At 37.0% G+C, this 26,817-nt stretch overlaps 7 non-coding genes across 7 annotated transcripts; all 7 read right to left on the bottom strand.

Moving 5' to 3' along the window:
* Window positions 1-74, bottom strand: TRNAT-AGU (transfer RNA threonine (anticodon AGU)). Its single transcript has one exon. It is a non-coding gene; the product is annotated as a tRNA-Thr (tRNA).
* Window positions 75-3,950: 3,876 nt separating this feature from the next.
* On the bottom strand, window positions 3,951-4,024 carry TRNAT-AGU (transfer RNA threonine (anticodon AGU)). The gene has a single exon. It is a non-coding gene; the product is annotated as a tRNA-Thr (tRNA).
* Window positions 4,025-7,900: 3,876 nt separating this feature from the next.
* On the bottom strand, window positions 7,901-7,974 carry TRNAT-AGU (transfer RNA threonine (anticodon AGU)). The gene has a single exon. It is a non-coding gene; the product is annotated as a tRNA-Thr (tRNA).
* A 3,878-nt stretch (window positions 7,975-11,852) lies between these two features.
* Window positions 11,853-11,926, bottom strand: TRNAT-AGU (transfer RNA threonine (anticodon AGU)). The gene has a single exon. It is a non-coding gene; the product is annotated as a tRNA-Thr (tRNA).
* Window positions 11,927-15,804: 3,878 nt separating this feature from the next.
* Window positions 15,805-15,878, bottom strand: TRNAT-AGU (transfer RNA threonine (anticodon AGU)). Its single transcript has one exon. It is a non-coding gene; the product is annotated as a tRNA-Thr (tRNA).
* A 3,880-nt stretch (window positions 15,879-19,758) lies between these two features.
* On the bottom strand, window positions 19,759-19,832 carry TRNAT-AGU (transfer RNA threonine (anticodon AGU)). The gene has a single exon. It is a non-coding gene; the product is annotated as a tRNA-Thr (tRNA).
* A 3,904-nt stretch (window positions 19,833-23,736) lies between these two features.
* Window positions 23,737-23,810, bottom strand: TRNAT-AGU (transfer RNA threonine (anticodon AGU)). Its single transcript has one exon. It is a non-coding gene; the product is annotated as a tRNA-Thr (tRNA).
* Between the last annotated feature and the right edge of the window lie 3,007 nt (window positions 23,811-26,817).

The following is a 26,817-nucleotide window of genomic DNA, read 5'->3' as shown; positions in this document are numbered from 1 at the left end:
AGGCACCGGCGAGAATCGAACTCGCGATCTCCTGTTTACTAGACAGGCGCTTTAACCAACTAAGCCACGGTACCGTCTCACAGTATTCAAACCAAATCAAATTTATGATTCTCAAATGTTTCTTTTAATTAAAATGGTATTGTTTGTTTTGAATTTCGCACAAAGCTACTCGAGGGCTATCTGCGCTACCCGTCCCTAATTTAGCAGTGTAAGACTGGAGGGAAGGCAGCTAGTCATCACCACCCACCGACAACTCTTGGGTTACTCTTTTACCAACGAACAGTGGGATTGATTATCACATTATAACGACACCACGGCTGAAAGGGCGAGCATGTTTGGTGCGAAGGGAATTCGAACTCCCGACCGTCAGATTACGAGTCGAGTGCCTTAACTCACCTGGCCTTGCCGGGCCCCTTATGAAACCGAAACAAGCATCCGCTAACCACTTGTAACCACTTAAATAAGTTGTAATAAATTACTGATTATTATTACTTGATATTCTTATCGAGTTTAAAGTGGTTTAATTTTGGAATATAGTATTTCTCCAGTTTTTTCTCTTCATCTGCTTTTTTTTCCCAATTATATTACGTATTATAATTAATAAATTTGATATTTATGTTCAAAATTAGTGCATCTCGTGTTCACCAGGTGCGAATATACTGATGGTTTTTTTCTTCTTTATTTTTTGTGCGACTCGTATTCTGAGGGTCGCGGGTTCGACTCCCAGACGCGCCAAACATGCTCGCCCTTTCAGTCGTGGGAGCGTTATAATGTGACGGTCAATCTCATTCTTCATTGGTAAAAGAATAGCCCAAGAGTTGGCAGCGAGTGGTGATGACTAGCTCCCTTCTCTTCAGTTTTATACTGCTAAATTAGGGACAGCTAGCACAGATAGCCCTCGAGTAGTTTTGCGCGAAATTCAAAAAACAAACTATTTTTTGTGTTTATTTGCCATCGTGTACCATATTTATTGTATTGAAAAGTATAATCATACAAAACAGGTAAGGTGATTTTGAATTGAAAAGCTAATATGCAATCCAGACTCCTTGAACAAACGCCTTTCTAATGATATTAGATTTGTAGCGTTCGATCGAAAAATTTGGTTAAATGTTCTGTAAAGATAATCACAAGTGTATTATATATATAAATTAACATCTCTTACAAAAATAAGAATGTTTAATTTGGCATTTGTACAGACACATACGAAAGGGAACTTTGAAGGTATTCGGTCCAACTCATTCTTTTGTGATGTAAAAAGTTTATGATTATATAGTTATAGCGCAGTTGCTTATGGTATTTAACATTTTTGACATAGTTAACATACTCCTGATAAAGCATTAGCATTTTACGGCTTCAGATAGTCGCATGGACTGGTTTCTGTTGATATTTTGTAATATAAAGGCCGAAGCTGTATTGCTAATTTCTAACCTTGTAGTTCGCATTTTTTTAGAATAAGTGTCTGTAACTTGTTGGCGATAAATTCCAACAATGAACAAACAGTAAACCAATCCACTTGATTTGAAATAATATACTATGTATGTAGGGATGGTCAAAGTACTCAGTTGGCATAATACACATATGCACACTAAACAATATTAATAACAGAGTCTTTTAAAAGATGATTGACACGCACTTTCACCTGATTGTTTGTTTTGAATGTCGCGCAAAGCTAAACGAGGGCTATCTGCGCTAGCTGTCCCTTATTTAGCAGTGTAAAACTAGAGGAAAGGCAGCTAGTCATCACCACCCACCGCCAACGCTTGGTCTACTATTTTAACGACGAATAGTTGGATTGAGCGTCACATTATAACGCCCCTACGGCTGAAAGGGCAAGCATGTTTGATGTGATGGGGATTCCAACTCATGACCCTCAGGTAACGAATATTTCACTCAATAAGTAATAGTTGACTGGTTATTAAGTTACTTTAGCGATATAAATTTTAAAGTTGTGTTTCCAGAAAGTATTTTTTATTTGTATGTTTTAGTGCAAAGATAAACAATAGATTATCTGCACTTTGTCTACTACGAGAGTATCGAGCCCAAGATTTTGGCATTGTAAGTCAGTACATTTACTGCTAACCTACTAGAGTAACTTATGTATCTTTGAGTTAGAGTGGAGACAATTTAAGAAAGTGATTGCCATTTTTAATTGTGAGTTAGGCTTATTAATTAACGTAACCTGTTCACCTTGTATGTTAGGGTTGAATAATCAAATTGATACATTGATAGATAATACAGTGTACAAATGTGTATGTGTCGTTTAATGGGTCCTTTTGATGTTTCAGTAAAAGTAAAGCAAATTTCGAGTCACTTACTGAAAACTAACTTGTTTTTTTTCCCAAATATATCTTGATTTCACGAACTGATAAGGTCGACCGATTCACTCACAAATAACATTTAAGAGTCTTGTTTTACTTTCTCTCCTATCTACGACATAACTGTACATTACTGAACTGAAAAACCAACTAAATCATTCAGTAATTAATTTAAGTTAATTGTTATTTATTGCGGACGATTTGTTTGTTTGCTATTCAATTTCAGGCAAAGATACACGAGGGCTATCTGCGCTAGTCGTCCCTAATTTAGCAGTGTAAAACTAGAGTGAAGGCAACCAGTCATCACCACCCACAGACAACTTTGAGCTACGCTTTTACCAACGAATAGTGGGATTGCTTGTCACATTATCATGCCCCGACAGCTGAAAAGGCGAGCATGTTTGGTGTGACAGGGACTCGAACCCGCGATACTCATATTACGAGTCGAGTGCCCTAATCACCTGTCAACAACAACTCCCTGGGATTTGTATATATCAGTGGTGCACAAACTTTTTTGAGTCAGGGGCCACAAAAAGTGAAGATTAAAATCGTCCCACAGTTGTTTCACACAAGATGGACGTCACATTTAAGAACACACAAATAACAATTACATCAAAGAGTTTGCACATTATTCTAAGAAATATTATGATACGTCAACTGTCACAAAGTCAGTGCGATGGATGGTGCTGCATGTCATCTACGAGCTCAGAAATATCCGGCTTGATGTTTGATGTTGAAAGACGCAAGAGTGCAGCAGAAACTACACGAAACATTCAAGGTGTTTATGGTGTGGAGTGTCTCAATGAAAGAAAATATCGAAGGTGGTTTCAGAAGTTCAGATCTGGTGACTACATCTTAAGTGATTTGATACGTTCAGGTCGTCCTGTTGAATTTAATGATGACTGTGGAGAGTTTCATGAAATAACGAGAAATTTGTTTGTTATTATTTTTCGAAATATCTAATTTCTAAGTGGGTTGTTAAAACATTTTTAAAATTTGACATGTTTAACTCACGGTCACAGTCTGGTGGTTAGAGAACTCGACTCGCACTTTGAACAGTGGAGGCATTATAATTTTTTGTCAATCTCATTATTCGTTAGAGGTGAGTCGTATTGACTAGCGGCCCTTCTTGTTACTGTTAAATTAGAGACGGTTAGCGCAGGTGGCGCTGAAGTAGCTTTTCGTGGTATTGCTTCGCTTCTTCAGTGTGGGTATTTGGGATGTTAATGTTTTGAATACCCAGGAGGTTCAGGTGCACGAGACCTCTTCCTACATTCCTAACTTTCATGTCTACTGTTTGGAGTGTGTTATTTGGTAGAACTTTGGGCCAGAGTATTACCCAGTATTCAGGCCCTTTTCAGGGCAATGTCCATGTATTGTCTTGATCAGCCCCTTTTGTTTAAAGTTTTTTTCAATATTTCTATTCGTTTTCTTGTGTGTTTTTTCTTCACTTGTATAAAATCTTTTTTTCCATATATATGAAATACTAATCTAAAAAAACAATAAAAATAAAATAAGGTACAATAAAATACGCCTAATTTTAACCGTGTACTGCGTGGTGGCCGAAAAATAGATTTTTTGTCGTACTTAAATAGATGCATTTTATAAATTACGGCAATTTAACAAGCCGTTTAAAGGCACCGGCGAGAATCGAACTCGCGATCTCCTGTTTACTAGACAGGCGCTTTAACCAACTAAGCCACGGTACCGTCTCACAGTATTCAAACCAAATCAAATTTATGATTCTCAAATGTTTCTTTTAATTAAAATGGTATTGTTTGTTTTTTTTGAATTTCGCACAAAGCTACTCGAGGGCTATCTGCGCTACCGTCCCTAATTTAGCAGTGTAAGACTGGAGGGAAGGCGGCTAGTCATCACCACCCACCGACAACTCTTGGGTTACTCTTTTACCAACAAACAGTGGGATTGATTATCACATTATAACGACACCACGGCTGAAAGGGCGAGAATGTTTGGTGCGAAGGGAATTCGAACTCCCGACCGTCAGATTACGAGTCGAGTGCCTTAACTCACCTGGCCTTGCCGGGGCCCTTATGAAACCGAAACAAGCATCCGCTAACCACTTGTAACCACTTAAATAAGTTGTAATAAATTACTGATTATTATTACTTGATATTCTTATCGAGTTTAAAGTGGTTTAATTTTGGAATATAGTATTTCTCCAGTTTTTTCTCTTCATCTGCTTCTTTTTCCCAATTATATTACGTATTATAATTAATAAATTTGATATTTATGTTCAAAATTAGTGCATCTCGTGTTCACCAGGTGCGAATATACTGATGGTTTTTTCTTCTTTTATTTTTTGTGCGACTCGTATTCTGAGGGTCGCGGGTTCGACTCCCAGACGCGCCAAACATGCTCGCCCTTTCAGTCGTGGGAGCGTTATAATGTGACGGTCAATCTCATTCTTCATTGGTAAAAGAATAGCCCAAGAGTTGGCAGCGAGTGGTGATGACTAGCTCCCTTCTCTTCAGTTTTATACTGCTAAATTAGGGACAGCTAGCACAGATAGCCCTCGAATAGCTTTGCGCGAAATTCAAAAAACAAACTATTTTTTTGTGTATTTGCCATCGTGTACCATATTTATTGTATTGAAAAGTATAATCATACAAAAACAGGTAAGGTGATTTTGAATTGAAAAGCTAATATGCAATCCAGACTCCTTGAACAAACGCCTTTCTAATGATATTAGATTTGTAGCGTTCGATCGAAAAATTTGGTTAAATGTTCTGTAAAGATAATCACAAGTGTATTATATATATAAATTAACATCTCTTACAAAAATAAGAATGTTTAATTTGGCATTTGTACAGACACATACGAAAGGGAACTTTGAAGGTATTCGGTCCAACTCATTCTTTTGTGATGTAAAAAGTTTATGATTATATAGTTATAGCGCAGTTGCTTATGGTATTTAACATTTTTGACATAGTTAACATTCTCCTGATAAAGCATTAGCATTTTACGGCTTCAGATAGTCGCATGGACTGGTTTCTGTTGATATTTTGTAATATAAAGGCCGAAGCTGTATTGCTAATTTCTAACCTTGTAGTTCGCATTTTTTTTAGAATAAGTGTCTGTAACTTGTTGGCGATAAATTCCAACAATGAACAAACAGTAAACCAATCCACTTGATTTGAAATAATATACTATGTATGTAGGGATGGTCAAAGTACTCAGTTGGCATAATACACATATGCACACTAAACAATATTAATAACAGAGTCTTTTAAAAGATGATTGACACGCACTTTCACCTGATTGTTTGTTTTGAATGTCGCGCAAAGCTAAACGAGGGCTATCTGCGCTAGCTGTCCCTTATTTAGCAGTGTAAAACTAGAGGAAAGGCAGCTAGTCATCACCACCCACCGCCAACGCTTGGTCTACTATTTTAACGACGAATAGTTGGATTGAGCGTCACATTATAACGCCCCACGGCTGAAAGGGCAAGCATGTTTGATGTGATGGGGATTCCAACTCATGACCCTCAGGTAACGAATATTTCACTCAATAAGTAATAGTTAACTGGTTATTAAGTTACTTTAGCGATATAAATTTTAAAGTTGTGTTTCCAGAAAGTATTTTTTATTTGTATGCTTTAGTGCAAAGATAAACAATAGATTATCTGCACTCTGTCTACTACGAGAGTATCGAGCCCATGATTTTGGCATTGTAAGTCAGTACATTTACTGCTAACCTACTAGAGTAACTTATGTATCTTTGAGTTAGAGTGGAGACAATTTAAGAAAGTGATTGCCATTTTTAATTGTGAGTTAGGCTTATTAATTAACGTAACCTGTTCACCTTGTATGTTAGGGTTGAATAATCAAATTGATACATTGATAGATAATACAGTGTACAAATGTGTATGTGTCGTTTAATGGGTCCTTTTGATGTTTCAGTAAAAGTAAAGCAAATTTCGAGTCACTTACTGAAAACTAACTTGTTTTTTTTCCCAAATATATCTTGATTTCACGAACTGATAAGGTCGACCGATTCACTCACAAATAACATTTAAGAGTCTTGTTTTACTTTCTCTCCTATCTACGACATAACTGTACATTACTGAACTGAAAAACCAACTAAATCATTCAGTAATTAATTTAAGTTAATTGTTATTTATTGCGGACGATCTGTTTGTTTGCTATTCAATTTCAGGCAAAGATACACGAGGGCTATCTGCGCTAGTCGTCCCTAATTTAGCAGTGTAAAACTAGAGTGAAGGCAACCAGTCATCACCACCCACAGACAAGCCCTGAGCTACGCTATTACCAACGAATAGTGGGATTGCTTGTCACATTATCATGCCCCCACAGCTGAAAAGGCGAGCATGTTTGGTGTGACAGGGACTCGAACCCGCGATACTCATATTACGAGTCGAGTGCCCTAATCACCTGTCAACAACAACTCCCTGGGATTTGTATATATCAGTGGTGCACAAACTTTTTAAGTCAGGGGCCACAAAAATGTGAAGATTAAAATCGTCCCACAGTTGTTTCACACAAGATGGACGTCACATTTAAGAACACACAAATAACAATTACATCAAAGATTTTGCACATTATTCTAAGAAATATTATGATACGTCAACTGTCACAAAGTCAGTGCGATGGATGGTGCTGCATGTCATCTACGATCTCAGAAATATCCGGCTTGATGTTTGATGTTGAAAGACGCAAGAGTGCAGCAGAAACTACACGAAACATTCAAGGTGTTTATGGTGTGGAGTGTCTCAATGAAAGAAAATATCGAAGGTGGTTTCAGAAGTTCAGATCTGGTGACTACATCTTAAGTGATTTGATACGTTCAGGTCGTCCTGTTGAATTTAATGATGACTGTGGAGAGTTTCATGAAATAACGAGAAATTTGTTTGTTATTATTTTTCGAAATATCTAATTTCTAAGTGGGTTGTTAGAACATTTTTAAAATTTGACATGTTTAACTCACGGTCACAGTCTGGTGGTTAGAGAACTCGACTCGCACTTTGAACAGTGGAGGCATTATAATTTTTTGTCAATCTCATTATTCGTTAGAGGTGAGTCGTATTGACTAGCGGCCCTTCTTGTTACTGTTAAATTAGAGACGGTTAGCGCAGGTGGCGCTCAAGTAGCTTTTCGTGGTATTGCTTCGCTTCTTCAGTGTGGGTATTTGGGATGTTAATGTTTTGAATACCCAGGAGGTTCAGGTGCACGAGACCTCTTCCTACATTCCTAACTTTCATGTCTACTGTTTGGAGTGTGTCATTTGGTAGAACTTTGGGCCAGAGTATTACCCAGTATTCAGGCCCTTTTCAGGGCAATGTCCATGTATTGTCTTGATCAGCCCCTTTGTTTAAAGTTTTTTCAATATTTCTATTCGTTTTCTTGTGTGTTTTTCTTCACTTGTATAAAATCTTTTTTCCATATATATGAAATACTAATCTAAAAAAATAATAAAAATAAAATAAGGTACAATAAAATACGTCTAATTTTAACCGTGTACTGCGTGGTGGCCGAAAGATAGATTTTTTGTCGTACTTAAATAGATGCATTTTATAAATTACGGCAATTTAACAAGCCGTTTAAAGGCACCGGCGAGAATCGAACTCGCGATCTCCTGTTTACTAGACAGGCGCTTTAACCAACTAAGCCACGGTACCGTCTCACAGTATTCAAACCAAATCAAATTTATGATTCTCAAATGTTTCTTTTAATTAAAATGGTATTGTTTGTTTTTTGAATTTTGCACAAAGCTACTCGAGGGCTATCTGCGCTACCCGTCCCTAATTTAGCAGTGTAAGACTGGAGGGAAGGCGGCTAGTCATCACCACCCACCGACAACTCTTGGGTTACTCTTTTACCAACAAACAGTGGGATTGATTATCACATTATAACGACACCACGGCTGAAAGGGCGAGAATGTTTGGTGCGAAGGGAATTCGAACTCCCGACCGTCAGATTACGAGTCGAGTGCCTTAACTCACCTGGCCTTGCCGGGGCCCTTATGAAACCGAAACAAGCATCCGCTAACCACTTGTAACCACTTAAATAAGTTGTAATAAATTACTGATTATTATTACTTGATATTCTTATCGAGTTTAAAGTGGTTTAATTTTGGAATATAGTATTTCTCCAGTTTTTTCTCTTCATCTGCTTCTTTTTCCCAATTATATTACGTATTATAATTAATAAATTTGATATTTATGTTCAAAATTAGTGCATCTCGTGTTCACCAGGTGCGAATATACTGATGGTTTTTTCTTCTTTTATTTTTTGTGCGACTCGTATTCTGAGGGTCGCGGGTTCGACTCCCAGACGCGCCAAACATGCTCGCCCTTTCAGTCGTGGGAGCGTTATAATGTGACGGTCAATCTCATTCTTCATTGGTAAAAGAATAGCCCAAGAGTTGGCAGCGAGTGGTGATGACTAGCTGCCTTCCCTTAGTTTTATACTGCTAAATTAGGGACAGCTAGCACAGATAGCCCTCGAGTAGTTTTGCGCGAAATTCAAAAAACAAACTATTTTTTGTGTTTATTTGCCATCGTGTACCATATTTATTGTATTGAAAAGTATAATCATACAAAAACAGGTAAGGTGATTTTGAATTGAAAAGCTAATATGCAATCCAGACTCCTTGAACAAACGCCTTTCTAATGATATTAGATTTGTAGCGTTCGATCGAAAAATTTGGTTAAATGTTCTGTAAAGATAATCACAAGTGTATTATATATATAAATTAACATCTCTTACAAAAATAAGAATGTTTAATTTGGCATTTGTACAGACACATACGAAAGGGAACTTTGAAGGTATTCGGTCCAACTCATTCTTTTGTGATGTAAAAAGTTTATGATTATATAGTTATAGCGCAGTTTCTTATGGTATTTAACATTTTTGACATAGTTAACATACTCCTGATAAAGCATTAGCATTTTACGGCTTCAGATAGTCGCATGGACTGGTTTCTGTTGATATTTTGTAATATAAAGGCCGAAGCTGTATTGCTAATTTCTAACCTTGTAGTTCGCATTTTTTTTTAGAATAAGTGTCTGTAACTTGTTGGCGATAAATTCCAACAATGAACAAACAGTAAACCAATCCACTTGATTTGAAATAATATACTATGTATGTAGGGATGGTCAAAGTACTCAGTTGGCATAATACACATATGCACACTAAACAATATTAATAACAGAGTCTTTTAAAAGATGATTGACACGCACTTTCACCTGATTGTTTATTTTGAATGTCGCGCAAAGCTAAACGAGGGCTATCTGCGCTAGCTGTCCCTTATTTAGCAGTGTAAAACTAGAGGAAAGGCAGCTAGTCATCACCACCCACCGCCAACGCTTGGTCTACTATTTTAACGACGAATAGTTGGATTGAGCGTCACATTATAACGCCCCTACGGCTGAAAGGGCAAGCATGTTTGATGTGATGGGGATTCCAACTCATGACCCTCAGGTAACGAATATTTCACTCAATAAGTAATAGTTAACTGGTTATTAAGTTACTTTAGCGATATAAATTTTAAAGTTGTGTTTCCAGAAAGTATTTTTTATTTGTATGCTTTAGTGCAAAGATAAACAATAGATTATCTGCACTCTGTCTACTACGAGAGTATCGAGCCCATGATTTTGGCATTGTAAGTCAGTACATTTACTGCTAACCTACTAGAGTAACTTATGTATCTTTGAGTTAGAGTGGAGACAATTTAAGAAAGTGATTGCCATTTTTAATTGTGAGTTAGGCTTATTAATTAACGTAACCTGTTCACCTTGTATGTTAGGGTTGAATAATCAAATTGATACATTGATAGATAATACAGTGTACAAATGTGTATGTGTCGTTTAATGGGTCCTTTTGATGTTTCAGTAAAAGTAAAGCAAATTTCGAGTCACTTACTGAAAACTAACTTGTTTTTTTTCCCAAATATATCTTGATTTCACGAACTGATAAGGTCGACCGATTCACTCACAAATAACATTTAAGAGTCTTGTTTTACTTTCTCTCCTATCTACGACATAACTGTACATTACTGAACTGAAAAACCAACTAAATCATTCAGTAATTAATTTAAGTTAATTGTTATTTATTGCGGACGATCTGTTTGTTTGCTATTCAATTTCAGGCAAAGATACACGAGGGCTATCTGCGCTAGTCGTCCCTAATTTAGCAGTGTAAAACTAGAGTGAAGGCAACCAGTCATCACCACCCACAGACAAGCCCTGAGCTACGCTATTACCAACGAAGAGTGGGATTGCTTGTCACATTATCATGCCCCCACAGCTGAAAAGGCGAGCATGTTTGGTGTGACAGGGACTCGAACCCGCGATACTCATATTACGAGTCGAGTGCCCTAATCACCTGTCAACAACAACTCCCTGGGATTTGTATATATCAGTGGTGCACAAACTTTTAAGTCAGGGGCCACAAAATGTGAAGATTAAAATCGTCCCACAGTTGTTTCACACAAGATGGACGTCACATTTAAGCACACACAAATAACAATTACATCAAAGATTTTGCACATTATTCTAAGAAATATTATGATACGTCAACTGTCAAAAAATCAGTGCGATGAATGGTGCTGCATGTCATCTACGAGCTCAGAAATATCCGGCTTGATGTTTGATGTTGAAAGACGCAAGAGTGCAGCAGAAACTACACGAAACATTCAAGGTGTTTATGGTGTGGAGTGTCTCAATGAAAGAAAATATCGAAGGTGGTTTCAGAAGTTCAGATCTGGTGACTACATCTTAAGTGATTTGATACGTTCAGGTCGTCCTGTTGAATTTAATGATGACTGTGGAGAGTTTCATGAAATAACGAGAAATTTGTTTGTTATTATTTTTCGAAATATCTAATTTCTAAGTGGGTTGTTAGAACATTTTTAAAATTTGACATGTTTAACTCACGGTCACAGTCTGGTGGTTAGAGAACTCGACTCGCACTTTGAACAGTGGAGGCATTATAATTTTTTGTCAATCTCATTATTCGTTAGAGGTGAGTCGTATTGACTAGCGGCCCTTCTTGTTACTGTTAAATTAGAGACGGTTAGCGCAGGTGGCGCTCAAGTAGCTTTTCGTGGTATTGCTTCGCTTCTTCAGTGTGGGTATTTAGGATGTTAATGTTTTGAATACCCAGGAGGTTCAGGTGCACGAGACCTCTTCCTACATTCCTAACTTTCATGTCTACTGTTTGGAGTGTGTTATTTGGTAGAACTTTGGGCCAGAGTATTACCCAGTATTCAGGCCCTTTTCAGGGCAATGTCCATGTATTGTCTTGATCAGCCCCTTTTGTTTAAAGTTTTTTTCAATATTTCTATTCGTTTTCTTGTGTGTTTTTTCTTCACTTGTATATAATCTTTTTTTCCATATATATGAAATACTAATCTAAAAAACAATAAAAATAAAATAAGGTACAATAAAATACGTCTAATTTTAACCGTGTACTGCGTGGTGGCCGAAAGATAGATTTTTTGTCGTACTTAAATAGATGCATTTTATAAATTACGGCAATTTAACAAGCCGTTTAAAGGCACCGGCGAGAATCGAACTCGCGATCTCCTGTTTACTAGACAGGCGCTTTAACCAACTAAGCCACGGTACCGTCTCACAGTATTCAAACCAAATCAAATTTATGATTCTCAAATGTTTCTTTTAATTAAAATGGTATTGTTTGTTTTTTGAATTTTGCACAAAGCTACTCGAGGACTATCTGCGCTACCCGTCCCTAATTTAGCAGTGTAAGACTGGAGGGAAGGCGGCTAGTCATCACCACCCACCGACAACTCTTGGGTTACTCTTTTACCAACAAACAGTGGGATTGATTATCACATTATAACGACACCACGGCTGAAAGGGCGAGAATGTTTGGTGCGAAGGGAATTCGAACTCCCGACCGTCAGATTACGAGTCGAGTGCCTTAACTCACCTGGCCTTGCCGGGGCCCTTATGAAACCGAAACAAGCATCCGCTAACCACTTGTAACCACTTAAATAAGTTGTAATAAATTACTGATTATTATTACTTGATATTCTTATCGAGTTTAAAGTGGTTTAATTTTGGAATATAGAATTTCTCCAGTTTTTTCTCTTCATCTGCTTCTTTTTCCCAATTATATTACGTATTATAATTAATAAATTTGATATTTATGTTCAAAATTAGTGCATCTCGTGTTCACCAGGTGCGAATATACTGATGGTTTTTTCTTCTTTTATTTTTTGTGCGACTCGTATTCTGAGGATCGCGGGTTCGACTCCCAGACGCGCCAAACATGCTCGCCCTTTCAGTCGTGGGAGCGTTATAATGTGACGGTCAATCTCATTCTTCATTGGTAAAAGAATAGCCCAAGAGTTGGCAGCGAGTGGTGATGACTAGCTGCCTTCCCCTTAGTTTTATACTGCTAAATTAGGGACAGCTAGCACAGATAGCCCTCGAGTAGTTTTGCGCGAAATTCAAAAAACAAACTATTTTTTGTGTTTATTTGCCATCGTGTACCATATTTATTGTATTGAAAAGTATAATCATACAAAAACAGGTAAGGTGATTTTGAATTGAAAAGCTAATATGCAATCCAGACTCCTTGAACAAACGCCTTTCTAATGATATTAGATTTGTAGCGTTCGATCGAAAAATTTGGTTAAATGTTCTGTAAAGATAATCACAAGTGTATTATATATATAAATTAACATCTCTTACAAAAATAAGAATGTTTAATTTGGCATTTGTACAGACACATACGAAAGGGAACTTTGAAGGTATTCGGTCCAACTCATTCTTTTGTGATGTAAAAAGTTTATGATTATATAGTTATAGCGCAGTTGCTTATGGTATTTAACATTTTTGACATAGTTAACATACTCCTGATAAAGCATTAGCATTTTACGGCTTCAGATAGTCGCATGGACTGGTTTCTGTTGATATTTTGTAATATAAAGGCCGAAGCTGTATTGCTAATTTCTAACCTTGTAGTTCGCATTTTTTTAGAATAAGTGTCTGTAACTTGTTGGCGATAAATTCCAACAATGAACAAACAGTAAACCAATCCACTTGATTTGAAATAATATACTATGTATGTAGGGATGGTCAAAGTACTCAGTTGGCATAATACACATATGCACACTAAACAATATTAATAACAGAGTCTTTTAAAAGATGATTGACACGCACTTTCACCTGATTGTTTGTTTTGAATGTCGCGCAAAGCTAAACGAGGGCTATCTGCGCTAGCTGTCCCTTATTTAGCAGTGTAAAACTAGAGGAAAGGCAGCTAGTCATCACCACCCACCGCCAACGCTTGGTCTACTATTTTAACGACGAATAGTTGGATTGAGCGTCACATTATAACGCCCCTACGGCTGAAAGGGCAAGCATGTTTGATGTGATGGGGATTCCAACTCATGACCCTCAGGTAACGAATATTTCACTCAATAAGTAATAGTTGACTGGTTATTAAGTTACTTTAGCGATATAAATTTTAAAGTTGTGTTTCCAGAAAGTATTTTTTATTTGTATGCTTTAGTGCAAAGATAAACAATAGATTATCTGCACTCTGTCTACTACGAGAGTATCGAGCCCATGATTTTGGCATTGTAAGTCAGTACATTTACTGCTAACCTACTAGAGTAACTTATGTATCTTTGAGTTAGAGTGGAGACAATTTAAGAAAGTGATTGCCATTTTTAATTGTGAGTTAGGCTTATTAATTAACGTAACCTGTTCACCTTGTATGTTAGGGTTGAATAATCAAATTGATACATTGATAGATAATACAGTGTACAAATGTGTATGTGTCGTTTAATGGGTCCTTTTGATGTTTCAGTAAAAGTAAAGCAAATTTCGAGTCACTTACTGAAAACTAACTTGTTTTTTTTCCCAAATATATCTTGATTTCACGAACTGATAAGGTCGACCGATTCACTCACAAATAACATTTAAGAGTCTTGTTTTACTTTCTCTCCTATCTACGACATAACTGTACATTACTGAACTGAAAAACCAACTAAATCATTCAGTAATTAATTTAAGTTAATTGTTATTTATTGCGGACGATCTGTTTGTTTGCTATTCAATTTCAGGCAAAGATACACGAGGGCTATCTGCGCTAGTCGTCCCTAATTTAGCAGTGTAAAACTAGAGTGAAGGCAACCAGTCATCACCACCCACAGACAAGCCCTGAGCTACGCTATTACCAACGAAGAGTGGGATTGCTTGTCACATTATCATGCCCCACAGCTGAAAAGGCGAGCATGTTTGGTGTGACAGGGACTCGAACCCGCGATACTCATATTACGAGTCGAGTGCCCTAATCACCTGTCAACAACAACTCCCTGGGATTTGTATATATCAGTGGTGCACAAACTTTTTAAGTCAGGGGCCACAAAAATGTGAAGATTAAAATCGTCCCACAGTTGTTTCACACAAGATGGACGTCACATTTAAGAACACACAAATAACAATTACATCAAAGAGTTTGCACATTATTCTAAGAAATATTATGATACGTCAACTGTCAAAAAGTCAGTGCGATGAATGGTGCTGCATGTCATCTACGAGCTCAGAAATATCCGGCTTGATGTTTGATGTTGAAAGACGCAAGAGTGCAGCAGAAACTACACGAAACATTCAAGGTGTTTATGGTGTGGAGTGTCTCAATGAAAGAAAATATCGAAGGTGGTTTCAGAAGTTCAGATCTGGTGACTACATCTTAAGTGATTTGATACGTTCAGGTCGTCCTGTTGAATTTAATGATGACTGTGGAGAGTTTCATGAAATGACCAGAAATTTGTTTGTTATTATTTTTCGAAATATCTAATTTTAAGTGGGTTGTTAAAACATTTTTAAAATTTGACATGTTTAACTCACGGTCACAGTCTGGTGGTTAGAGAACTCGACTCGCACTTTGAACAGTGGAGGCATTATAATTTTTTGTCAATCTCATTATTCGTTAGAGGTGAGTCGTATTGACTAGCGGCCCTTCTTGTTACTGTTAAATTAGAGACGGTTAGCGCAGGTGGCGCTCAAGTAGCTTTTCGTGGTATTGCTTCGCTTCTTCAGTGTGGGTATTTAGGATGTTAATGTTTTGAATACCCAGGAGGTTCAGGTGCACGAGACCTCTTCCTACATTCCTAACTTTCATGTCTACTGTTTGGAGTGTGTTATTTGGTAGAACTTTGGGCCAGAGTATTACCCAGTATTCAGGCCCTTTTCAGGGCAATGTCCATGTATTGTCTTGATCAGCCCCTTTTGTTTAAAGTTTTTTTTCAATATTTCTATTCGTTTTCTTGTGTGTTTTTTCTTCACTTGTATAAAATCTTTTTTTCCATATATATGAAATACTAATCTAAAAAACAATAAAAATAAAATAAGGTACAATAAAATACGTCTAATTTTAACCGTGTACTGCGTGGTGGCCGAAAAATAGATTTTTTGTCGTACTTAAATAGATGCATTTTATAAATTACGGCAATTTAACAAGCCGTTTAAAGGCACCGGCGAGAATCGAACTCGCGATCTCCTGTTTACTAGACAGGCGCTTTAACCAACTAAGCCACGGTACCGTCTCACAGTATTCAAACCAAATCAAATTTATGATTCTCAAATGTTTCTTTTAATTAAAATGGTATTGTTTGTTTTTTGAATTTCGCACAAAGCTACTCGAGGGCTATCTGCGCTACCCGTCCCTAATTTAGCAGTGTAAAACTGGAGGGATAACAGCTAGTCATCACCACCCACCGACAACTCTTGGGTTACTCTTTTACCAACGAACAGTGGGATTGATTATCACATTATAACGACACCACGGCTGAAAGGGCGAGCATGTTTGGTGCGAAGGGAATTCGAACTCCCGACCGTCAGATTACGAGTCGAGTGCCTTAACTCACCTGGCCTTGCCGGGCCTTTTATGAAACCGAAACAAGCATCCGCTAACCACTTGTAACCACTTAAATAAGTTGTAATAAATTACTGATTATTATTACTTGATATTCTTATCGAGTTTAAAGTGGTTTAATTTTGGAATATAGAATTTCTCCAGTTTTTTCTCTTCATCTGCTTCTTTTTCCCAATTATATTACGTATTATAATTAATAACTTTGATATTTATGTTCAAAATTAGTGCATCTCGTGTTCACCAGGTGCGAATATACTGATGGTTTTTTTCTTCTTTATTTTTTGTGCGACTCGTATTCTGAGGGTCGCGGGTTCGCATCCCCGTCGCGCCAAACATGCTCGCTTTTTCAGTCGTGGGAGCGTTATAATGTGACGGTCAATCCCACTCTTCATTGGTAAAAGAGTAGCTTAAGAGTTGGCAGCGAGTGGTGATGACTAGCTGCCTTCCCCAGTTTTATACTGCTAAATTAGGGACAGCTAGCACAGATAGCCCTCGAGTAGTTTTGCGCGAAATTCAAAAAACAAACTATTTTTTGTGTGTATTTGCCATCGTGTACCATATTTATTGTATTGAAAAGTATAATCATACAAAAACAGGTAAGGTGATTTTGAATTGAAAAGCTAATATGTAAACCAGACTCCTAGGACAAAGGCCTTTCTAGTGATATTAGATTTGTAGCGTTCGATCGAAAAATTTGGTTAAATGTTCTGTAAAGATAATCACAAGTGTATTATATATATAAATTAACATCTCTTACAAAAATCAGAATGTTTAATTTGGCATTTGTACAGACACATACGAAAGGGAACTTTGAAGGTATTCGGTCCAACTCATTCTTTTGTGATGTAAAAAGTTTATGATTATATAGTTATAGCGCAGTTGCTTATGGTATTTAACATTTTTGACATAGTTAACATTCTCCTGATAAAGCATTAGCATTTTTCGGCTTCAGATAGTCGCATGGACTGGTTTCTGTTGATATTTTGTAATATAAAGGCCGAAGCTGTATTGCTAATTTCTAACCTTGTAGTTCGCATTTTTTTAGAATAGGTGTCTGTAACTTGTTGGCGATAAATTCCAACAATGAACAAACAGTAAACCAATCCACTTGATTTGAAATAATATATTATGTATCTAGGGATGGCCAAAGTACTCAGTTGGCATAATACACATATGCACACTAAACGTTATTAATAACAGAGTCTTTTAAAAGATGATTGACACGCACTTTCACCTGATTGTTTGTTTTGAATGTCGCGCAAAGCTAAACGAGGGCTATCTGCGCTAGCTGTCCCTAATTTAGCAGTGTAAAACTAGAGGAAAGGCAGCTAGTCATCACCACCCACCGCCAACGCTTGGTCTACTATTTTAACGACGAATAGTTGGATTGACCGTCACATTATAACGCCCCCACGGCTGAAAGGGCAAGCATGATTGATGTGATGGGGATTCCAACTCATGACCCTCAGGTAACGAATATTTCACTCAATAAGTAATAGTTAACTGGTTATTAAGTTACTTTAGCGATATAAATTTTAAATTTGTGTTTCTACAAAGTATTTTTTATTTGCATGCTTTAGTGCAAAGATAAACAATAGATTATCTGCACTCTGTCTACTACGAGAGTATCGAGCCCAAGATTTTGGCATTGTAATTCAGTACATTTACTGCTAACCTACTAGAGTAACTTATGTATCTTTGAGTTAGAGTGGAGACTTTTTAAGAAAGTGATTGCCATTTTTAATTGTGAGTTAGGCTTATTAATTAACGTAACCTGTTCACCTTGTATGTTAGGGTTGAATAATCAAATTGATACATTGATAGATAATACAGTGTACAAATGTGTATGTGTCGTTTAATGGGTCCTTTTGATGTTTCAGTAAAAGTAAAGCAAATTTCGAGTCACTTACTGAAAACTAAATTGTTTTATTTCTGAATGAAAATTCCACAACTATCTTGATTTCACGAACTGATAAGGTCGACCGATTCACTCACAAATAACATTTAAGAGTCTTGTTTTACTTTCTCTCCTATCTACGACATAACTGTACATTACTGAACTGAAAAACCAACTAAATCATTCAGTAATTAATTTAAGTTAATTGTTATTTATTGCGGACGATTTGTTTGTTTGCTATTCAATTTCAGGCAAAGATACACGAGGGCTATCTGCGCTAGTCGTCCCTAATTTAGCAGTGTAAAACTAGAGTGAAGGCAACCAGTCATCACCACCCACCGCCAAACCCTGAGCTACGCTATTACCAACGAATAGTGGGATTGCTTGTCACATTATCATGCCACCACAGCTGAAAAGGCGAGCATGTTTGGTGTGACGGGGACTCGAACCCGCGATACTCATATTACGAGTCGAGTGCCCTAATCACCTGTCAACAACAACTCCCTGGGATTTGTATATATCAGTGGTGCACAAACTTTTTAAGTCAGGGGCCACAAAAAAGTGAAGATTAAAATCGTCCCACAGTTGTTTCACACAAGATGGACATCACATTTAAGAACACACAAATAACAATTACATCAAAGAGTTTGCACATTATTCTAAGAAATATTATGATACGTCAACTGTCACAAAGTCAGTGCGATAGATGGTGCTGCATGTCATCTACGAGCTCAGAAATATCCGGCTTGATGTTTGATGTTGAAAGACGCAAGAGTGCAGCAGAAACTACACGAAACATTCAAGGTGTTTATGGTGTGGAGTGTCTCAATGAAAGAAAATATCGAAGGTGGTTTCAGAAGTTCAGATCTGGTGACTACATCTTAAGTGATTTGATACGTTCAGGTCGTCCTGTTGAATTTAATGATGACTGTGGACAGTTTGATGAAATAACGAGAAATTTGTTTGTTATTATTTTTCGAAATATCTAATTTTTAAGTGGGTTGTTAAAATATTTTTAAAATTTGACATGTTTAACTCACGGTCACAGTCTGGTGGTTAGAGAACTCGACTCGCACTTTGAACAGTGGAGGCATTATAATTTTTTGTCAATCTCATTATTCGTTAGAGGTGAGTCGTATTGACCAGCGGCCCTTCTTGTTACTGTTAAATTAGAGACGGTTAGCGCAGGTGGCGCTCAAGTAGCTTTTCGTGGTATTGCTTCGCTTCTTCAGTGTGGGTATTTAGGATGTTAATGTTTTGAATACCCAGGAGGTTCAGGTGCACGAGACCTCTTCCTACATTCCTAACTTTCATGTCTACTGTTTGGAGTGTGTTATTTGGTAGAACTTTGGGCCAGAGTATTACCCAGTATTCAGGCCCTTTTCAGGGCAATGTCCATGTATTGTCTTGATCAGCCCCTTTGTTTAAAGTTTTTTCAATATTTCTATTCGTTTTCTTGTGTGTTTTTCTTCACTTGTATATAATCTTTTTTTCCATATATATGAAATACTAATTTAAAAAACAATAAAATAAGGTACAATAAAATATGTCTAATTTTAAACGTGTAGTGCGTGGTGGCCGAAAAATAGATTTTTTGTCGTACTTAAATAGATGCATTTTATAAATCACGGCAATTTAACAAGCCGTTTAAAGGCACCGGCGAGAATCGAACTCGCGATCTCCTGTTTACTAGACAGGCGCTTTAACCAACTAAGCCACGGTACCGTCTCGTAGTATTCAAACCAAATCAAATTTATGATTCTCAAATGTTTCTTTTAGTTAAATTGTATTGTTTGTTTGTTTGTTTTTTGAATTTCGCACAAAGCTACTCGAGGGCTATCTGCGCTACCCGTCCCTAATTTAGCAGTGTAAGACTGGAGGGAAGGCAGCTAGTCATCACCACCCACCGACAACTCTTGGGTTACTCTTTTACCAACGAACAGTGGGATTGATTATCACATTATAACGACCCCACGGCTGAAAGGGCGAGCATGTTTGGTGCGAAGGGAATTCGAACTCCCGACCGTCAGATTACGAGTCGAATGCCTTAACCCACCTGGCCATGCCGGACCCCTTATGAAACTGAAACAAGCATCCCCAAACCAGTTGGAACCACTTAAATAAGTTGTAATAAATTACTGATGATTATTACTTGATACTCTTATCGAGTTTAAAGTGGTTTAATTTTGGAATATAGAATTTCTTCAGTTTTTCTCTTCATCTGCTTCTTTTTCCCAATTAATTTACGTATTATAATAAATAACTTTGACATATATGTTATATTGTTCAAAATTAGTGCATCTCGTCTTCACCAGGTGCGAATATACTGATGGTTTTTTCTTCTTTTATTTTTTGTGCGACTCGTATTCTGAGGGTCGCGGGTTCGCATCCCCGTCGCGCCAAACATGCTAGCTTTTTCAGTCGTGGGAGCGTTATAATGTGACGGTCAATCCTACTCTTCATTGGTAAAAGAGTAGCTTAAGAGTCGGCAGCGAGTGGTGATGACTAGCTGCCTTCCCCCCAGTTTTATACTGCTAAATTAGGGACAGCTAGCACAGATAGCCCTCGAGTAGCTTTGAGCGAAATTCAAAAAACAAACTATTTTTTGTGTGTATTTGCCATCGTGTACCATATTTATTGTATTGAAAAGTATAATCATACAAAAACAGGTAAGGTGATTTTCAATTGGAAAGCTAATATGTAATCCAGACTTCTAGAACAAAGGCCTTTCTAATGATATTAGATTTGTAGCGTTCGATCGAAAAATTTGGTTAAATGTTCTGTAAAGATAATCACAAGTGTATTATATATATAAATTAACATCTCTTACAAAAATAAGAATGTTTAATTTGGCATTTGTACAGACACATACGAAAGGGAACTTTGAAGGTATTCGGTCCAACTCATTCTTTTGTGATGTAAAAAGTTTATGATTATATAGTTATAGCGCAGTTGCTTATGGTATTTAACATTTTTGACATAGTTAACATTCTCCTGATAAAGCATTAGCATTTTCGGCTTCAGATAGTCGCATGGACTGGTTTCTGTTGATATTTTGTAATATAAAGGCCGAAGCTGTATTGCTAATTTCTAGCCTTGTAGTTCGCATTTTTTTAGAATAGGTGTCTGTAACTTGTTGGCGATAAATTCCAACAATGAACAAACAGTAAACCAATCCACTTGATTTGAAATAATATACTATGTATGTAGGGATGGCCAAAGTACTCAGTTGGCATAATACACATAAGAACATTAAACATTATTAATAACAGAGTCTTTTAAAAGATGATTGACACGCACTTTCACCTGATTGTTTGCTTTGAATGTCGCGCAAAGCTAAACGACGGCTATCTGCGCTAGCTGTCCCTAATTTAGCAGTGTAAAACGAGAGGAAAGGCAGCTAGTCATCACCACCCACCGCCAACGCTTGGTCTACTATTTTAACGACGAATAGTTGGATTGAGCGTCACATTATAACGCCCCCACGGCTGAAAGGGCAAGCATGATTGATGTGATGGGGATTCCAACTAATGACCCTCAGGTAACGAATATTTCACTCAATAAGTAATAGTTGACTGGTTATTAAGTTACTTAAGCGATATAAATTTTAAAGTTGTGTTTCCAGAAAGTATTTTTTATTTGTATGCTTTAGTGCAAAGATAAACAATAAATTATCTGCACTCTGTCTACTACGAGAGTATCGAGCCCAAGATTTTGGCATTGTAAGTCAGTACATTTACTGCTAACCTACTAGAGTAACTTATGTATCTTTGAGTTAGAGTGGAGCTTTTATAAGAAAGTGATTGCCATTTTTAATTGTGAGTTAGGCTTATTAATTAACGTAACCTGTTCACCTTGTATGTTAGGGTTGAATAATGAAATTGATACATTGATAGATAATACAGTGTACAAATGTGTATGTGTCGTTTAATGGGTCCTTTTGATGTTTCAGTAAAAGTAAAGCAAATTTCGAGTCACTTACTGAAAACTAAATTGTTTTATTTCTGAATGAAAATTCTACAACTATCTTGATTTCACGAACTGATAAGGTCGACCGATTCACTCACAAATAACATTTAAGAGTCTTCTTTTACTTTCTCTCCTATCTACGACATAACTGTACATTACTGAACTGAAAAACCAACTAAATCATTCAGTAATTAATTTAAGTTAATTGTTATTTATTGCGGACAATTTGTTTGTTTGCTATTCAATTTCAGGCAAAGATACACGATGGCTATCTGCGCTAGTCGTCCCTAATTTAGCAAGGTAAAACTAGAGTGAAGGCAACCAGTCATCACCACCCACCGCCAACCCCTGAGCTACTCTATTACCAACGAATAGTGGGATTGCTTGTCACATTATCATGCCCCCACAGCTGAAAGGGCGAGCATGTTTGGTGTGACGGGGACTCGAACCCGCGATACTCATATTACGAGTCGAGTGCCCTAATCACCTGTCAACAACAACTCCCTGGGATTTGTGTATATCAGTGGTGCACAAGCGTTTTGAGTCAGAGGTCACAAAAAAGTGAATATTAAAATCGTCCCACAGTTGTTTCACACAAGATGGACATCACATTTAAGAACACACAAATAACAATTACATCAAAGAGTTTGCACATTATTTTAAGAAATATTATGATACGTTAACTGTCACAAAGTCAGTGCGATGAATGGTGCTGCATGTCATCTACGAGCTCAGAAATATCCGGCTTGATGTTTGATGTTGAAAGACGCAAGAGTGCAACAGAAACTACACGAAACATTCAAGGTGTTTACGGTGTGGAATCTCTCAATGAAAGAAAATGTCGAAGGTGGTTTCAGAAGTTCAGATCTGGTGACTACATCTTAAGTGATTTGATACGTTCAGGTCATCCTATTGAATTTAATGATGACTGTGGACAGTTTGATGAAATAACCAGAAATTTGTTTGTTATTATTTTTCGAAATATCTAATTTCTAAGTGGGTTGTTAAAACATTTTTACAATTTGACATCTTTAACTCACGGTCACAGTCTGGTGATTAGAGAACTCGACTCGCACTTTGAACAGTGGAGGCATTATAATTTTTTGTCAATCTCATTATCCGTTAGAGGTGAGTCGTATTGACTAGCGGCCCTTCTTGTTACTGTTAAATTAGAGACGGTTAGCGCAGGTGGCGCTCAAGTAGCTTTTCGTGGTATTGCTTCGCTTTTTCAGTGTGGGTATTTAGGATGTTAATGTTTTGAATACCCAGGAGGTTCAGGTGCACGAGACCTCTTCCTACATTCCTAACTTTCATGTCTACTGTTTGGAGTGTGTTATTTGGTAGAACTTTGGGCCAGAGTATTACCCAGTATTCAGGCCCTTTTCAGGGCAATGTCCATGTATTGTCTTGATCAGCCCCTTTGTTTAAAGTTTTTTTCAATATTTCTATTCGTTTTCTTGTGTGTTTTTTCTTCACTTGTATATAATCTTTTTTTCCATATATATGAAATACTAATCTAAAAAAACAATAAAAATAAAATAAGGTACAATAAAATACGTCTAATTTTAACCGTGTACTGCGTGGTGGCCGAAAAATAGATTTTTTGTCGTATTTAAATAGATGCATTTTATAAATTATGGCAATTTAACAAGCCGTTTAAAGGCACCGGCGAGAATCGAATTCGCGATCTCCTGTTTACTAGACAGGCGCTTCAACCAACTAAGCCACGGTACCGTCTCACAGCATTCAAACCAAATCAAATTTATGATTCTCAAATGTTTCTTTTAATTAAAATGGTATTGTTTGTTTTTTGAATTTCGCACAAAGCTACTCGAGGGCTATCTGCGCTACCCGTCCCTAATTTAGCAGTGTAAGACTGGAGGGAAGGCAGCTAGTCATCACCACCCACCGACAACTCTTGGGTTACTCTTTTACCAACGAACAGTGGGATTGATTATCACATTATAACGACACCACGGCTGAAAGGGCGAGCATGTTTGGTGCGAAGGGAATTCGAACTCCCGACCGTCAGATTACGAGTCGAGTGCCTTAACTCACCTGGCCTTGCCGGGCCCCTTATGAACCCGAAACAAGCATCCGCTAACCACTTGTAACCACTTAAATAAGTTGTAATAAATTACTGATTATTATTACTTGATATTCTTATCGAGTTTAAAGTGGTTTAATTTTGGAATATAGAATTTCTCCAGTTTTTTCTCTTCATCTGCTTCTTTTTCCCAATTATATTACGTATTATAATTAATAACTTTGATATTTATGTTCAAAATTAGTGCATCTCGTGTTCACCAGGTGCGAATATACTGATGGTTTTTTCTTCTTTTATTTTTTGTGCGACTCGTATTCTGAGGGTCGCGGGTTCGCATCCCAGACGCGCCAAACATGCTCGCCCTTTCAGTCGTGGGAGCGTTATAATGTGACGGTCAATCCTACTCTTCATTGGTAAAAGAGTAGCTTAAGAGTCGGCAGCGAGTGGTGATGACTAGCTGCCTTCCCCCCAGTTTTATACTGCTAAATTAGGGACAGCTAGCACAGATAGCCCTCGAGTAGCTTTGCGCGAAATTCAAAAAACAAACTATTTTTTGTGTGTATTTGCCATCGTGTACCATATTTATTGTATTGAAAAGTATAATCATACAAAAACAGGTAAGGTGATTTTGAATTGAAAAGCTAATATGTAATCCAGACTCCTAGAACAAAGGCCTTTCTAGTGATATTAGATTTGTAGCGTTCGATCGAAAAATTTGGGTAAATGTTCTGTAAAGATAATCACAAGTGTATTATATATATAAATTAACATCTCTTACAAATATAAGAATGTTTAATTTGGCATTTGTACAGACACATACGAAAGGGAACTTTGAAGGTATTCGGTCCAACTCATTCTTTTGTGATGTAAAAAGTTTATGATTATATAGTTATAGCGCAGTTGCTTATGGTATTTAACATTTTTGACATAGTTAACATTCTCCTGATAAAGCATTAGCATTTTTCGGCTTCAGATAGTCGCATGGACTGGTTTCTGTTGATATTTTGTAATATAAAGGCCGAAGCTGTATTGCTAATTTCTAACCTTGTAGTTCGCATTTTTTAGAATAGGTGTCTGTAACTTGTTGGCGATAAATTCCAACAATGAACAAACAGTAAACCAATCCACTTGATTTGAAATAATATACTATGTATGTAGGGATGGCCAAAGTACTCAGTTGGCATAATGCACATATGCACACTAAACAATATTAATAACAGAGTCTTTTAAAAGATGATTGACACGCACTTTCACCTGATTGTTTGTTTTGAATGTCGCGCAAAGCTAAACGAGGGCTATCTGCGCTAGCTGTCCCTAATTTAGCAGTGTAAAACTAGAGGAAAGGCAGCTAGTCATCACCACCCATCGCCAACGCTTGGTCTACTATTTTAACGACGAATAGTTGGATTGAGCGTCACATTATAACGCCCCCACGGCTGAAAGGGCAAGCATGATTGATGTGATGGGGATTCCAACTCATGACCCTCAGGTAACGAATATTTCACTCAATAAGTAATAGTTGACTGGTTATTAAGTTACTTAAGCGATATAAATTTTAAATTTGTGTTTCTAGAAAGTATTTTTTATTTGTATGCTTTAGTGCAAAGATGAACAATAGATTATCTGCACTCTGTCTACTACGAGAGTATCGAGCCCAAGATTTTGGCATTGTAAGTCCGTACATTTACTGCTAACCTACTAGAGTAACATATGTATCTTTGAGTGGAGACCTTTTAAGAAAGTGATTGCCATTTTTTAATTGTGAGTTAGGCTTATTACTTAACGTAACCTGTTCACCTTGTATGTTAGGGTTGAATAATCAAATTGATACATTGATAGACAATACAGTGTACAAATGTGTATGTGTCGTTTAATGGGTCCTTTTGATGTTTCAGTAAAAGTAAAGCAAATTTCGAGTCACTTACTGAAAACTAAATTGTTTTATTTCTGAATGAAAATTCCACAACTGTCTTGATTTCACGAACTGATAAGGTCGACCGATTCACTCACAAATAACATTTAAGAGTCATTTTCTTGTTTTACTTCCTCTCCTATCTTCGACATAACTGTACATTACTGAACTGAAAAACCAACTAACTCATTCAGTAATTAATTTGAGTTACGTATTATTAGTTATTGTGGACGATTTGTTTGTGTTTTCAATTTCGCACAAAGCTACTCGAGGGCTATCTGCGCTAGCTGTCCCTAATTTAGCAGTGAAAGACTAGAGGGAAGGCAGCTAGTCAACACCACTCACTCTTGGGCTATTTTTTTACAAACGTATAGTATGATTGATTGTAACGTTATAACGCTACCACAGCCGAAAGGGCGAGCATGTTTGGTGTGACAGAAATTCGAACCCGCAACCCTTAGATTATGAGTCAGTCGCAACCAACTAGCCATGTTGAGCTCTACAGAATGGTCAAACGTCGGTAAATTCCTTTTAATGATACATATACAACTACTAATACATAGAAAAGCCAGTGTGTTCCAACAATGTCACTCTGCTGAGCAACATAGGTACATAAGTTATACTTTTATGCTAAAACGAGTTCAAAATGCACAGACCATCAACCTAATAACTTTAGGAAAGCCACGTAAGAGGCTGTATGCTGGAAGTATAAGATAAAACGTATAACCTGCAAAATTTATTTATTTTTTATTTAAAAATTTCACTAATTAAAGAGGCTTGTT

Source organism: Tachypleus tridentatus, chromosome 9 (assembly GCF_004210375.1).
Source record: "Tachypleus tridentatus isolate NWPU-2018 chromosome 9, ASM421037v1, whole genome shotgun sequence".
NCBI classification, from domain to species: Eukaryota; Metazoa; Arthropoda; class Merostomata; order Xiphosura; family Limulidae; genus Tachypleus; species Tachypleus tridentatus.
Note: the sequence above shows the minus strand (reverse complement) of the source record. Positions and strands in the feature narration are given on the sequence as shown.